Source organism: Gouania willdenowi, chromosome 10 (assembly GCF_900634775.1).
Source record: "Gouania willdenowi chromosome 10, fGouWil2.1, whole genome shotgun sequence".
NCBI lineage: Eukaryota > Metazoa > Chordata > Actinopteri > Blenniiformes > Gobiesocidae > Gouania > Gouania willdenowi.
This window is the reverse complement of record NC_041053.1, coordinates 28,675,013-28,690,713: the sequence shown is the minus strand read 5'-3', so window position 1 is coordinate 28,690,713 and position 15,701 is coordinate 28,675,013. Positions and strand designations below refer to the sequence as shown.

General features: G+C 38.4%; 1 long non-coding RNA gene across 1 annotated transcript in view; it reads right to left on the bottom strand.

Annotated features, from left to right (window-relative positions):
• Nucleotides 1–12,808: 12,808 nt before the first annotated feature.
• LOC114471093 (uncharacterized) overlaps nucleotides 12,809–15,701 on the bottom strand; it is a 33,631-nt gene continuing 30,738 nt past the window's right edge. The window contains exon 4 of the long non-coding RNA XR_003674942.1: nucleotides 12,809–13,048. This is a non-coding gene — a long non-coding RNA (uncharacterized LOC114471093). The remainder of the gene's footprint in view (nucleotides 13,049–15,701) is intronic.

The window sequence follows — 15,701 nt, the reverse complement described above, 5'->3', positions numbered from 1 at the left end:
AAAACTATTTAATTGTGCCAACATATGCATATACCTTAATAAACTACTTCACTCCTCAATGCATGTTTAACTTGGAAGTTGATTGCACTTTATTTTCATAAAGCATACTCGGCACTTTTATAGATTTATGAACTTAACAGAAAAACAATCTGTTGTAAAAGAAAAAACATAACTTTTCTGAAAAATGTAATTTGACATTTTGATAAACATATGACTTGTTTTTAATATTTGAATTAGAGTTAGTTAAGATTTACTTGTTCTTGCAAGTTTAAAAAAATGAAATAAATTATATTTCATAAGATTTTGTACTTGTAAAGGTGAAATTTGTAATTATTAATATCATGATATATACCGTATTGTTTAGTTTCGGGATATATGGTATCCTGACATAAAAATCGTGAATCGTATCGTGAGATTCATGGCAATGCACAGCCCTAATATCAATGACCACTAATGGTGCTTTTACACCAACTCTTCAATCTACAATATTCTGACCCGGCTACATCACTGAATCTTCAGTCATAAAAAAGCAATGTTGTGACTACACGTACTAACTCCCAAATATTGCTAATAATGCTAAAGGTCGTCTCGTATCTCAGTATGGAATAACACACACATTAGTTCAGCTTGTTCATTCCAAGGCAAGGAGCTGAACTAAAGCTTGGCTTGTGATCCCAGTGATCTCTGAACACACAAACCCTGAAATCACTATGATGTCACCAGGATTCCATGAGGCCAACGCAGTGGCCGTATCCACGACAACATAACTCTCAGCAGAATGTGCGTGTGTGTGTGTTCCTATGTTTTACTCTCTGTTGGTAAAGTTGTGGTGCAAATAGGTTGGGCTCCAAACATTGGAAGGCCAAACTTCCATGTCATGACTGGCAACTGATGTATGTTTAAAATATGTATTTAAATGGGATCCCTGGGGCAGCTTAAGGAGCTTTTTGTCCTCAACGTTGACATTAAAGTTTTTTTGTTAGCCTGACAATGGACAAATTGTGATGGATAGACAACTGGGTCAAAAAGGGTGACCAGATTTTTTATAACTCGACTCAAACTCCTGGTTTGTAAAAAAGAAAATCCTGCAGGTCAGGGTCCAAAACAGAAAAAAATCCAAAATGATCACACATCATATTACATATTCCCTCTTTATTTAAGGCAAATTATGTATACTTTCAACGTCAATCCTTAAATACAAATCTTAATAATAATTCCTTTTAAATGGAAACGTCACCATTTGAACCTTAAAGTGCCCTTGTATACAAATCGTAATAAAAAAAATAAAACGTTTATAACTTTGTCTCAAAACATGCTCTGGTAAAAGGCTGTAAAGCCCATAAATACAGTAATTTAACTTTATTTCCTAATGACTTTTCATGCAGTCAAATACAGCCCAAAGTGCTGCACATTAAAAATACATTCCCATCAGCATCCCTCCCACCAACCCCTTCACTTCCATTGCCTAAAACAAACTGCACATAGATCTACGAGAGTGCATTTATTCTATGACTGCGAATGGAATGACTTGAGAAGAAGCACTGAGTGCTCCAAGAAAAACACTTATGTTTATTAATAATAATAATAATTAAAAGAATTAATAGATGACTATCAAGGAGACAAAATTAAAATCATATTGATGATCATTTAATGGGACAAAAAAAATTTAAAAATCAAATTAAAATGGTTTGATATAACGGTAAGGTAAGAGCAGCTAGAAAAAAAAGGTAATACACCTCATTAAGAACTAAGTTAAACGTTAAACAGATAAATAAATGCACACAAGATATCATAAAAATCTTGAATCTGGCTTTAAATACCTCCAAGAGGACATATTGTAAAGCAAGCGTCAACATCTCCGTGTCAGCCTGAGAGAGAAAAGGGCACACCCTGGCTAAATTCTTAAGATGGTCATATAATATTTTTTATATGTGGGATTAAACAGAGCTGAGAAAAAAAAAAAAACAGTTAACACCCACCTTTTTTACTTGATGTGATTTAAGTTTTAAAGACTTTAATTTTGACAGGTGTTTCTTTTTCAAACTTCAGTAATGTCCTGGTTGACTCATAAGAACTGCTCTGCCAATCAGGATTCATTATCTAAAATAAAACTTTGAAAGATTTTTAAAGATGATAGAGTACAATACGTGTAGCTATTTAGCATTTAGCAATATTTAGCATTGCTAATAAAGCTGATGTAATGTTGCCTGATGAAATCCCAAAGTGGAAACATAAATAAGTTACAAAAGAATAGGGAAAATGAATGCCTTGGGGACCACCACATGTATTACATCTAATTTCATTGTTCCCTTAGAAGCAGGAGCACAAATTGCTCATAAAACCTCTATTTGAGTAAAATATTTGAAGAACAATGCCAGAGAAGCTAACCAGGTTTTTTTTTTGGTGTTTTTAACAGCATAATACGTTTTAAATGTATCATCTTTACTAAAACCATTTCAGTACAAGAGACGTTACTCTGACATTTTTATTTAATGACATACGTAACTGTGAAATTTTTGAAATTATTTCGAGTCTCCACATGGTATCACACCAGAAACAGCTGTTTTTCACGACAAATGAGTTGATGTTTGGTAAGAGGTGATATCATTGTAGGAGACAATGAAGTGGCAACAACTGATAGTCAAGCCATTGATCCCCCACCAGGAGAACTGGAAAAAAAAACCCATTAGAGATAAAGATATGAGGTGGGAAATGATCCCATCTTATCAGCCTGCAAATAAAGTCAAAACACATTTTTAAAAGAGAAAAAAATGACAAATGACAATTATTAACACAATCACAGGTACTGTAGCACAGTGATGAGAACCTTCTGTGTTTAGTTTACATGTTCTCCTGAGTTTCCTCTCGTGACAATTTCCTGTTTCCTTATCTGCATCCTGATAAATCAATCGTAAATAAAATGACATAATTTGGAAAGAACAAACGCTCATTATTTAATGATATGGAGGAGATATATTTTTGAAACAAAGATTGCAGTGCCCATCTTTAAATTTGACAGGAACAAAAAACCTGTTATTTGCTTTGTCTAAGAACATAGAATAGTATTTTTTCGTTACTTTTTAAGGGAAGTACTTGTAATTAATGCATTTAGTTAAGTTTACCATTGATTGTAGTGAGGTTCAATGGTAATGTTTGACAAGCATTTAGCGACGGTAGGAAGAAATCTCCAGCGGAACCATCATCTTCACAAGTTATCTGATCAAGACAAATCTACATTGTTCCACACTGTAAACTGATAAAAAGGTGTGTATGTGGGTCGCTATTTGAGTCAAGAGCACAACCCAGGACCTATGAGACCAGCCGGGGAGGTGGCCTCAAAAGAAATGCAGGAAAGTCCGGACTAAGCCCCCATAGATTGCACAGCCCAATCAGATGTCCCACAGACCCCACAACACACAGAGAGGCAAGAGCCCAGAAAACCCAGCCGCACAGCAGGTCTCAGCCCAGCCCGTCCAGGCAGCGGGCCACCGGAGGAGGGAGATGGTGCCCCCAAGAGGCCCCATCCCAGACCCCCCAGACGATTAGCGTTTTCTATACAAACACAATCAATCATATTCATTCTTCTGGTGTTAACCCAAACACATTACTTTCATTTGAACCTAATTAGATAACACCAACTGCTCCAGGAGATCTTTGCTAAAGATTAGGGAATGACATGGGTTTGATGCTACAGTTGATATGCAACAACCCAAACTAGTCTTTGGGTCGATGCATATACTGCACTCGTCTATGGTTTTCTATTACAGCAAGAAGACTTAAGCTTAAAATATTATTATTTGTTCTGTGCATTTCTTCTGCTCATGAACAAGTTACCAATGCTCTTTCTCGTCTGCTTTTTTCTTGAATTCTGAAGCCATCAAGGAGCCATAACATGCTGGGTGGAGGTGTGAATGCTAACGTAGCTCAATCTGTATGCCACTGAGAAAAAACAATTCATGCTAATCTGTCGCCACAGACAAGAGTCCAGTTAGGCCAATCAGGAAGGGAGTTATCTGGATTGGAGAGGGCTCAGAGAAGCCCAAATCCGGGCCTTGATTGCAGCTGGGTGATTTGGAGCACGAGAACAATGATCGCTGCCACGCTCAGCACTGATGGAGAGGCGATGAGTGCAATGGTACAGACAGTTCAAACTCACCTGATATTCATACATTAATGTGCATGTGTGCATGTGCACAGGTACAGGCATCCAATTGGCCCCCAAACACATACTTTTTTTTGTCAAAAAAGTGGAAGGATCAAGCTTTTGAAGGTTTACTCTGACCTAAACATGCCCCAGGCTTGCTTCTGACCCTTTGCATTTCACAAACAACACATAAACCCAAACAACTCAGCAAGCCACTTCCTATGAAGTCAGCAGAGATAAAACAGGAAGACCACCTTTTTGCCCTGCAGCAGCGTATGTAAATACGACGGGAAAGACTGAGGCTTGCATGAATGAAAAAAGGATGGAGTTCAAATGTTAAGTGCGCGTGGGGGGAGTGGGAGAGAGAACCAGGGAGCTTGAGGGTATGTCACCATCGAAAGATTTCTTTTGGAGCATCACTTTGATCTACAGAGTCATCAGTTTGTTAAAGACCAAAGGCAGAATGTAAAGAAGGTCTCATCAAACTGACCATGTCTCACGGGTGCAACTGAGTCAAGCCACTTCTAATTTAATAAATACAATAATAAAAGGTTGGATTGGAGTAACAAAAAAATAAATAAATAAAATAAAGTTTATACAGTTTTCTCCCTAACAATAGTAAAAAAAAAACATACTTCAACTATCATTTCTTTTGGATGATTATTTTTAATGCCGCTGACGCCTATCTTGTCTTAACTAGAAATGTGAAACATGCATGTATAACCTTGAAAGGCCAATGAGCAGATAAATTAGTGTTTGATATGTGTTGTTACTTGCATCGAGAGGAGACTGTGTCATTAAAACCTAATTCAGGGTTGGTTCCAAAGTGTTCGCGCTGTTACCCCGGGTCCTGCGTGGGAGTGGAGAGCTTAGATTTTACATGCAATACTACGCAGACGGGCCTGTAATAGGCAAGTGAGTACATGCACATGTAACCCCCCCTTATTTAGGCATGTTTTTGAAAGCAGCATAAACTAAGTCATAAGAAAGAGTGATCAAACTTATGTGAGATAAGGTAACTATAGCATCAGGAATAGGAATATAATGCAATCTTTACATTCAGAAGGTACAATGTTTGATAGTTTGATAGTGAAGATAGTGGTTACCATGACTACGTTTGGCAAATACATACAGACTTATTATTTTCAATCCAACACTTAAAAGCAGGCAACGATTCCTAACATTTTCAAAGCTGTATTTCATTCAAAAGTTATTCTCATTCACTACTGATGCCAGTGTATACCCAAACACACTACAAAAGTGACTTCGGAATATTTTACAGTGTTTTTTACGGTATGACATAACCGTGGCTGATGTTAATTTGATAGCTTTCCACGGAAACACTGGAATACAGCCAAAAGCGAATGTCTGGCCAAGTGACACGAGGAACACGATCAACAAACCAGAAGAAAAATGCCATCAAGCGAATCACTGTCATCATTGTCTGACAAAGAAACACTAAAAATCACAGTAAGAATGAAATAATAACACTTCTTAAATATCCAAAATGTAACTTCAAACATCACATTCTAACCTTGTATCTTAAATTAAGAGGGATACCATGAAGCATTTTATATTCTGCGGGCAGGGAGTCTGGTGTGGCTGTCGCTATGGACGCACCACTCCAGTGATGTTTTGACCGTCAAACACTTGTGTCAGGCCAGAATCAGCTGATCAGATGCGTAATTTAGGCAGTGATGGCACATTGTTAACATATGAGAGTGTGGTGACACAGCGCTACTCAGGGGCTCAGACCTGCTGGATGATGGTCAGTAGATCATCTTCAAATGGTGCAGATTGATTGACATGTTCATGCTCATGTTTTTATTCAGTCTTTGGACGTTTTAGCTCGTGAAAAGCTGCTCACATTTATGCTTTGTTTCACGGTGTTACAGTACAAATAGTATCCAAGATAGATGTTAGAACTTCTATGATTTGACACTTTTGGCAAAACAATTACAGCTTTTTTGAGGGCAGTAAAAATGTTTATTTTGCACGTTATAAATACCGCCGTCAACACACACGGAAGTTGATCACAAGAAACAAGGAGCACCAGTAGATTCATTACACCTCCTCTGCTTCCACATATCACATGTATGTTTTACGTAACATCCATTTTTTGGTTTTTATTTATTCATGTAATAATAATAAACGTTTCAATTCACCAGTAATGTGACTTATGCGTTGCTCATTTTTCGTTCGGGAACTCAAGTCCCCCCAGTCACCAGTTTATCTGGATACTATTTGAACCATAACATTGTTCTGTAAAGTTGACAGATAATCACAAATTCGGACTTCCAGCATCAATAACTCTTTAACGAAACGTCACCGACACACAAATTACACCTCTGCCATCAGTGTGAGGTGGACAACATGATACAAGATCATTTTTATCTTATCAAATGCAGTAGAGTAAAAGTCCGTCTGTCGGTGGTTCTGTATGGTGAGATTAAAACATGAAGCTCTCATCCTGGTTTCTCCAGAAATATCCAAATATCACACAAACAGAACCATATTTAATTTTAAAACAGAAACACGCTGTTTGGTTTTCTGTATTTCTGTTTTTGTTTTAAGACAGAAAAACAAAATAACCACACTTTATTTGTTTTTTTTTTTATTTGGTTTTAAAACGGAATAACCAAAGAACGAGGGGTACATGGATTAAACAACTCTCAACAATTGCACAAAATTCCTATAAATTACACAAAAATTGGTAACAAAATGAAGATTATTTGGTGAATTGAACTGATATTAAAAACTGGGGTACAATGATGTAAAAAGAAAGAAAAAAAATATCTCCCCTACAAAAATCTGAGGCCCACTTGAGATCAAACTGGTCTGTTATTGGCCAAGAAATTAAAAGGAGTTTGACACCATTGATGTAAAGGATAAACCATTTTTGGTCCCAATAGTCAAAGTCAAAGTCAAAGTCAAAGTCAAAGTCAAAGTGTTTATTGTCATCTGTACAGTTAGAAACACGTTTCCCTGTACAATGAAATTCTTGCTTTGCCGACCGCCAGTGAATGCCTACGTAATAAAGGAATAAATAATAAAGGACTAAATCGAGATAAAAGAACTATAATAAATAACAGTGGCATGCAACACTGTTATTCAACAAAAAAACCTGAACATTAAATACAAAACACCTGTACAATTAAAAATACAAATATATTAGCTATACAGAGGAGAGGTGATATATACAATGGTATGTGCAAAAAAGCTGTTTCATAATAGAGAGACATGGTGTTAGCTGTGCATGGGCGCATCTAAAGTACGAATGCAGGTGGTGTGCAAAGTACAGTGGAGAAGGGGGGGGGGGGGGGGGTGAATGAATAGTTCATTAGACTCCAATCACTTATTTAGGAGTCTAATGGCCGAGGGGAAGAAGGAGTTTTTGAGTCTGCTGGTCCTGCATTTCACACTTCTGTACCTCCGGCCTGAGGGTAGAAGTGTGAACAGTCCGTGTTGGGGGTGAGTGGAGTCCTTGATGATGGCGGCAGCTCTCCTGTGGACTCTGCGCTTGTAGATGCTCTGCAGAGAGGGCAGAGGAGACCTGGTGATCTTCGTAGCAGTCTTCACTACTCTCTGCAAGCGTTTGCGGTCCATGACAGTGGTGTTGCCGTACCACACGGTGATGCAGCTGGTCAGGATGGGCTCAACAATGCAGCTGTAGAAGTTGCTGAGGATCTTTGAGGACATCCCAAATTTCCTCAGCCTCCTCAGGAAGTACAGCCGCTGTTGAGCTTTCTTCACCAGCTGTGTGGTGTTGAGGGTCCAGGTGAGGTCGTCTCTGATGTGGACCCCAAGATATTTGAAACTGCTCACCCTTTCCACTTCCAGCTCCTGGATAGACAGTGGCTGATGAGGACGCCTCTCCTTCCTCATGTCCACTATCAGCTCCTTCGTCTTTTCCGTGTTGAGGGTGAGGTTGTTGTCTTCACACCATGTCACCAGACTGGACACCTCCCCCCTGTAGGCCGCTTCGTCTCCGCCAGTGATACGTCCTATCACTGAGCCTTGTGGAACCCCGCATGTGATGTCTAAACATTTAAAAGCAACTGTCCCCTAACATATAACAAACGTCTGCTATCATATGTACTGAGACCTTGCAGGTAAAGAAAATCTACACAAATCTTGCAATTTCTCACAAACAATTGCACAAAATTCCTATAAATTACACAAAAATTGGTAACAAAATGATTTTTTTTTTTAGGTGAATTGAACGGATATTAAAAACTGGGGCACAACGATGTTAAAATTGTTTTTTTCCCCACCTAAAGTCTGCGGTCTACTTGAGATCAAACTCATTGTATTTGGCCCCTGAACTAAGAGTTTGACATCCCTGATGCAAAAGATAAACCATTTTTGGTCCCAATACTGGCCCCTGTGGAACCCCACATGTAATGTCTAAACATTTAAAGCAACTGTCCCCTATGACATAACAAATGTCTGCTATTATTTGTACTGTACACCTTGCAGCTGAGGAAAATCTGAGGGCGAGCTGACAGAGGAGAGTTTTAGGGTGCATTGAGTTTTTGGGGCTGAGTGGGTACATTTTGGCACCCAGTAGAACCCCCACCCCATCCTCCCCCAAACGGACTTATCCCCGCCACCACCCCACACTTCTCTCCTCCCCCTGGCTTTGTGTGCCCTGAGCCCACTCCTCCCCCTTTTGTCACCCGGGCATTCCGCTTTAGTTAGCACACACAATGAGCGCTCAGTGCTCACCCTCCTGACACTGCATTCTGCCTGTGCACCAGGGAGTGGGCAAAGCAGGGGGAGGAAAGTGAGTGGGTCCAACGAAGGTGTGTGTGTGTGTGTGTGTGTACATTTCTTATGAGGTGTGTGTGTGTGGGGGGGACTAACCCTTTGAGACCAAATAGCCATCAAACAAGGCCTCTCTCCTCCTTCTTGTCATTTTCAAAGCGTTCCCTATACTTTACCTCTCCTCCAAACTTATGGGCATGGAAGCTATTGCCAACAGGCCTGATTGGCATGGAAGAAAACAAAATGTCAACTTTACTGGTCAACACAATCAAACAGGTGTTTCTCATGGCTGACTGGTGATGTGGAGCTCTGCCTCTGCGCGCCCAGCCACATGTTCCCCTTCATCTCCATGCCACTGGGCACAATGGAATTTTAAGACCTGCTTTAGAACATTTTTGTCTGAAAATTAATCCCCTACACCGACAAAGGTAAGAGTAAATCTGGCATCATTACAAGCCATGGAGTTACAGCTCCAACATGTTTATCAAGGATCTGGATCTCTTCCTGCCCTCCAGCAGTTAAACTGGAAGAAAATACAATGACTGAGATTGACAGGAGTTGGCTTTGGTTGTTTAGTATATATCTGCATTCCTCCTAAGAGGATATTTCCAATTTTTGTCACTGTGAAAGTGATTATGTAAACTTGTAAAGATTTTACAATTAAAACAAACAAACAGAGACACACTCAACTGTTTCATCTTTATGTGATCATGTGTCACCTGGAAGTGTCTCAAGTGTAAATAGTTAAGAAAAAACTCACTGGCCATATTTACATGGGAGCTTCTGTAATTCAGAATACAATTTAAATCCTCTTTAAACTGACCTTGTAAACACTTAATTACAAATGCAAATGTAAGTCTGAATTAAACTTCAATCAGAATTAGGTGTCTGGGTTATTCCAATTCTAGTTCCAAATAAAATAATTCATCTTGTAAACACTTAATTCCAAACATTTAATGACTTGTCACGATGACGCATTAGTGACGACATAGTCCAAGATGGCTGCCCAGACATGGAAATGAAAAGAGTGGATGGATGGACGAGTGGAGAAACAGAAGCATAACCATGTGGACATTCACACAGACTTATTACACAAACAGACCTCGATAAATGAAACAGGCTTCATTGGGGCATGAAGAGATAGAACTTCAGTAACGATGTGGGGATGATTATAAAGTTAATTTTTCACTCAACGTCCGGTATGGTGGAGGTAGAGCAGCTGTTGCATTAACCGCTGGCTTTGATTGACCAAAGTAAGGTCGTCTGCCTTCCTTCTCCACTGCTCTAACTCCTTCTCATGCTCAGCGGACGAAAGTGAAACCGTATGTTATTGTTGAGCTGCTGTATTGAAAACTACAAATAAAATAAAAGTGAAAACAATTCTTATTGTGTGGTTTTCTATGTTATAGCTGAAAAGAACAGATTTGTTGTGTGTTTTATCTTGATAGACATGATACGTCCCATTCGCCCAGTCCAATCTGACTCCTCTCAACCCCCCAGACCTAAAACGGAATAGAATAAATCCGTATAAACCTGTTTTCCATGTAAACCTCAATTCGGAATGACTATTTCCATGTAAACACAAAGCAGAACACTTTAATTCCGAATAAAAAAAACATAGCTGTAGCCAGTGACTTGAAATTCAATTCCTAAATATGAAATGCAACAAGTTGAGAGCAAAGAAGATGGCTGGCTGAGTGTGGCAGGGGCTCAGAGGCCAGTGGGGGGTCAGCCTGAGATCCAAAGACTCCGCTTCTTCGCCCATATTTCACACCACAGTGACATCTTAAAGCCTAGCCAGGCCTGGTTACTTCACCCTCTCTTTCACTTTTCAAGGAACAACAGGAGTCGAAAGGGAGGGGGTACTAAAATATATGCAAATGGTCCCCCAGAGGGGTTACGAATTTTATGGGTTTAGAATTTAGTTCAGCCAACCCGAATAATCAAATGTGGGGATAAAAAACACAAAAAAAAACCTTCCCCCTAATCATCCCACTACTACTACCACAACCCATACCTCTAGCTTCAACCCTCACACCAGGCCTCATCTCCTGCTAGGTCTTTACAGAAGAGGAGCTCAGTACATCCTAACTCTTATTAGGATCTCCTTACGGGGCAAAGAGAGGAAGAGAAATGAAGGAGCATACGACTAGAAGGAGGGGTTTGAGGGCTGAGGGGGCTAGCGTACCTGATCAGGCAGAACCGCTGGCTCCTGATTACTACACCATTTTCTCAGCGGGCTTCCGAGCCTCATCCTGCTACTGTGAATATGGATCATAGGGCCAGCCAATCCCCACAGCGCTCCCTCTCATGTAATGGCAGAATTAAGGCCGTTTAAAGTGATTTCCTCTGCCTTCATGGTCGCTTTCTGAAAGAGCTGAATCTTTTTTCCCTTTGCAGCGATTTACAACGTTGGGGGTCTGGCATGCAACTGGTGAGAGAAAAGTTCTACATGACTGAACATAACATTACAACAGGTGGGGAATTGAATAGAAGCTGTTCAGCACATGACTGGAAACAGTTTTACCCTAACTTAGATGTTCTTATCATTTTGGGCTCCGAGTTCGAACAGAGTTGAGTACTTTAGCTGGACACGGACCTTGATATGGGTTTGTGGTTAATCATTCTGCTTCCTTGTGTAGCAGAGACAATCTGATGGTCACTGCCCAAAAGATCACACAAGTCCTTCATTCCTTAGTCAGTATCACATGGCCTGATATGGAAAATACGCATATAATAAATCATCTTTAAATAGTTGTTCTCAATAATATAACAACAATGACTGATTTTTTTTAATGTGATAATCTGTTAATCCATTAATGAGTTACTGGGAAATATGTTAAAAAAAAAAAAGTACAAGGCTAGATCAACATAGAAACAGATTTCCCAAAAAAGAAGAAGAAAAGTGGGTTATTTTTTGTTTCTTTGTTTCTAGATTAGATTATACTTTATTTCATCCCACAGCGGGGGAAATTAACATGTTATAGCAGCCACAGACACAAAGAGCAAACAAGAAAGCTAAATACAAATAAAGAAAATACAGACATATATATATATATATATATATATATATATATATACAAAGAAGTCATGTTACATACTTTGAACAGTTGGCTGTTGACTACAAAAAGAAGTAGATAAATATGTGACTACTGAAGATAAATCTAACACAAGTATGGGCTAATGAGATACTAGAATTACTTGAACAAAGTATTGTACGTACAAAAATCCAACATACAAACCAATATCAAACACAGCAACACACGTGTTGTTTCACTTTAACTTAATAATTAATGAATGGTAAAAAAAAAATAACAATAAAGTTGAAAAATAAATAAAATCAACAATTAGAAAACATTCAAAAATAGTTTTCATCTTTATAGAAACAACTACGGTACTACTATTCTACTAGTGCCCTAATGATCGTGATGGGACTAATTGTTGTTGACACAAACCCAAACAGAGTGAAAATCTGGACGCAAATCTGCTTAAACTCGCTCTCTCCTCATGTCAAACTGAATCACGTCAAGCACATCTCTGTGGAATATGGCATAGCACCATACCAAACACTGTTGAAACCTGTTGCTTTTCTGTTCCCCGTGCTGTCTAATGATCCCCCACTTTTCCTTCAGCCTCCCTCCAGTAGACAAATCCTTCAGCTTTATTGCTCAGATTCAAGGGCTGCAGGTGCACAGGCCACAAAGGGAAGAAGGAGGAGGAGAGAGGGTGCAGGGATGGAGGAGGGGAAGGGATGGGAAAGAGAATGGTCAGTCAGGAGATAAGAGAGGAAGGGACAGGACCCCCCGCCCACTCCAACATGTGTTAACCTCTGCAGCCAACCATCATTTATTCTCAAACTCTAGCTCTACCCTGTAGAACTTCTCTGTTTTTCTACACGTGAAAAGAGTGCAAAAAGCGAGTGGTGCTGCCTGGCGCTACCAGGCCTTCCTGGGTTGTGTGTGGCACGGGGACAGAGGGTAGGCGTGGCAGAATGGCCATGTGGTGCTAGCGGGCCTTTTCTTCAGGGCCAGTAGAGGAGCAGTAATAACTAGGACCTGCAGCTGTGCCCACTCGGGCATGCCCTACCTTGTTCTGCTGCAGTCCCTCAACCTCTGCGATTGGCCAACCTCAACGAGTCTGTGAAATAGAAAAAGTTTGAAATACAAAGTGATTCTGTACAATCCAGCAGAGGTATAAAGAGTACTTAAAAATCCTACTCAATTACTGTAGAAGTACTGTTACTTCATTTAAATTGTACTCAAGTACAAGTAAGTCATCCATACAATACACAAGTACAAGAAAGAGTAGCTGAATTAAATAGCACTAAATTAATAGTTACTAGTTACTTTCACCCCCCCACGTCTATTTTTGGTAATACATCTTGCCACAGTGCCCTTGCATACAGTAAACATCTCATGTATAAACTTAAAATCTTAAACAACTGGAAATTAATTTATTTTTCCACAAAGGCATCTGTAAAAAATAAAAGGTTTGTCAAAATTTAAGATTATATTTTTAAGTAAAATAACATCAGTGAATTCAGTTCAAAATAATAATTTTTAAAAAGCTACATTTATGAACTCTAAAATAACTGGCATTCAATGCTGTTTTGGGCGAGGTGCATTACGTTTAACCTGGTTGGTCGGCTATGACGTGATGAATTTTTATCGTCATTTTAAAACAAAAATTATATTTTACTCAGTAATGGTGGAACGGTGTAGAAATGTAACAAATTACTTTACTTCTTTTAAAACGTACTTTAGTTGGAAATGTACTCCAAAAATTGCAAGTACCCATAAAAGAAACTCAATTACAGTAACCTCTGCAATCCAGAGAATGCAAAGAATACAGAAAGTTCAGTGATTCTTCATAGATGTTTGTTGGTCCTAAAGCTGGTAAATTGTCATTCCATCTAAGATCTGAGTAGGTGTCATTTGGATCTTTCCCACCATGTGGATGACATGAAGAGAGAATGAAGGGAAAAAAATAAATAGTAATGACACACATGGACATTGATTAATGATTTTGTGGATATGGACTGTCACTGAATATATTCACTTCCTGTGTAAATATTTAACAGTAAGCGTGTCCCGATATTGATATCGGTTCGATATCAGCAAAAAATTAGATTAGGTTTTTTAGAAATCGGATAATATCCACCTGCATGTAAAATCTAAAAAATAATCTACAAATAATTAATATTGTTTTTATTGGATGAAGTGAAGTTTTTTTTTTTTTTTTTTTTTTTTACAGGGTTTTGTTGAATATTGTTGTGTTTAACATAAAAAATTGAGTAACCCATTGGTCAGTTTTTCTCATACCTACTGTTGTTAAACATTGTTTTCTGTTTGAGTAATATCACTTGATCAAGTCTTTTATAGAATAAGTAATAAAAGTATGTATGATTCATGCTGATATCGTATTACATCGACATTGGTATCGCAATATTGGTATCGTATCAGAAATGAAAAAGGCACCTAATTAATTAATGTGTGTCAGTGTGTAATCATGTCATGGTCCTAGCTAAAATGAATTCTTAAAAAGTTATTTATTATTATTATCAATTATCACATTTGATATACATTTAATCTAAACACAAATTTTGTTTCATTTTTTCTATCCTTGCAGTTGACCTTCTCTCTAAACAAAACACAGCCAGTATATGACAAACACATCCAGAAGACAGTCAGCACACACACACACACACACGCACACGCACGCACACACACGCACACACGCACACGTACACATTCACAATTAGGGGCGAGAGTGTTGGAGCTATTTTCTAGTTTTAAAGACTTTAATCACAAATGTTTTACCTTAAAGTGCTCAATAAAGTTATTGTTTATTAAAAGATGAACTTGTTTCTTTTTTGTGGGATTTGTTTATTTAGTAGTTTGCACTGGGTAAACGCTACATGAGGATGTGTGGGCACGTAGGAGGGGTGAGCACCGGGAAGGTAAATGTTTTTTTTTTACCTGGTTACATGAGGTTACACGAGGAGATGCCATGTTGTCTGCGATTTGTAAATAATTGCATAAACCAAAGAAAACAAAGTTCGCTTGGTCACCCTTCACTGTCCCCCATGGACATTGATTTGAGTTTTTTTTGCTACGACATTAATTAATCTGTGTTTTACTTTCACTCAGGTTGACTAGTATGCTACACTTTGTTTTCACTGTCCTCTGGGTCACTAACCTTTCTGAAACTGTGAGCTACTTCATAGGTACTGAAAAGTCCAAAGGGCTACAGTTTGAAAAGCACTTCTTAAATACTACATTTTCACGGTTTCACTTTAATTCAAGAGAATAAGATAATAAGGAAAGCTGGCAGGCACTTAAAATGTTGGAAATGCAACACTTCTTTTTTTTTATCCTATTTTATTCAATTTCTACATTTCATAGAAAATCCCCATGTTGCTATTTATTAGCTACAAACAAACAACTTTTAACTGATTGTAAAACATGTAAAATTTGTAAAATCCACATTGCATAATTTTTAAATATATTTTATTTACATCATATCATTATATATAACATACCACAACCCAAGCATTAAATCTGCAGCATTTGTAAACATCTGTCACAATGTCTCAGTGAAAAAAAACATTTAAAGATGGTTGATTTACTACTAAAACTTTATCACATGCAGCAGTATTTAACTCTACTTAGTACCAACTCCATCTCTCATCTGTATTTATCTTTGTGAGTTTGAATCATGGAAAGTTAATCAGATTTCAGATGGAGCTCATTGGTGACTAGAGCTCCTGAGGGCCCCTCACATGGTCCAT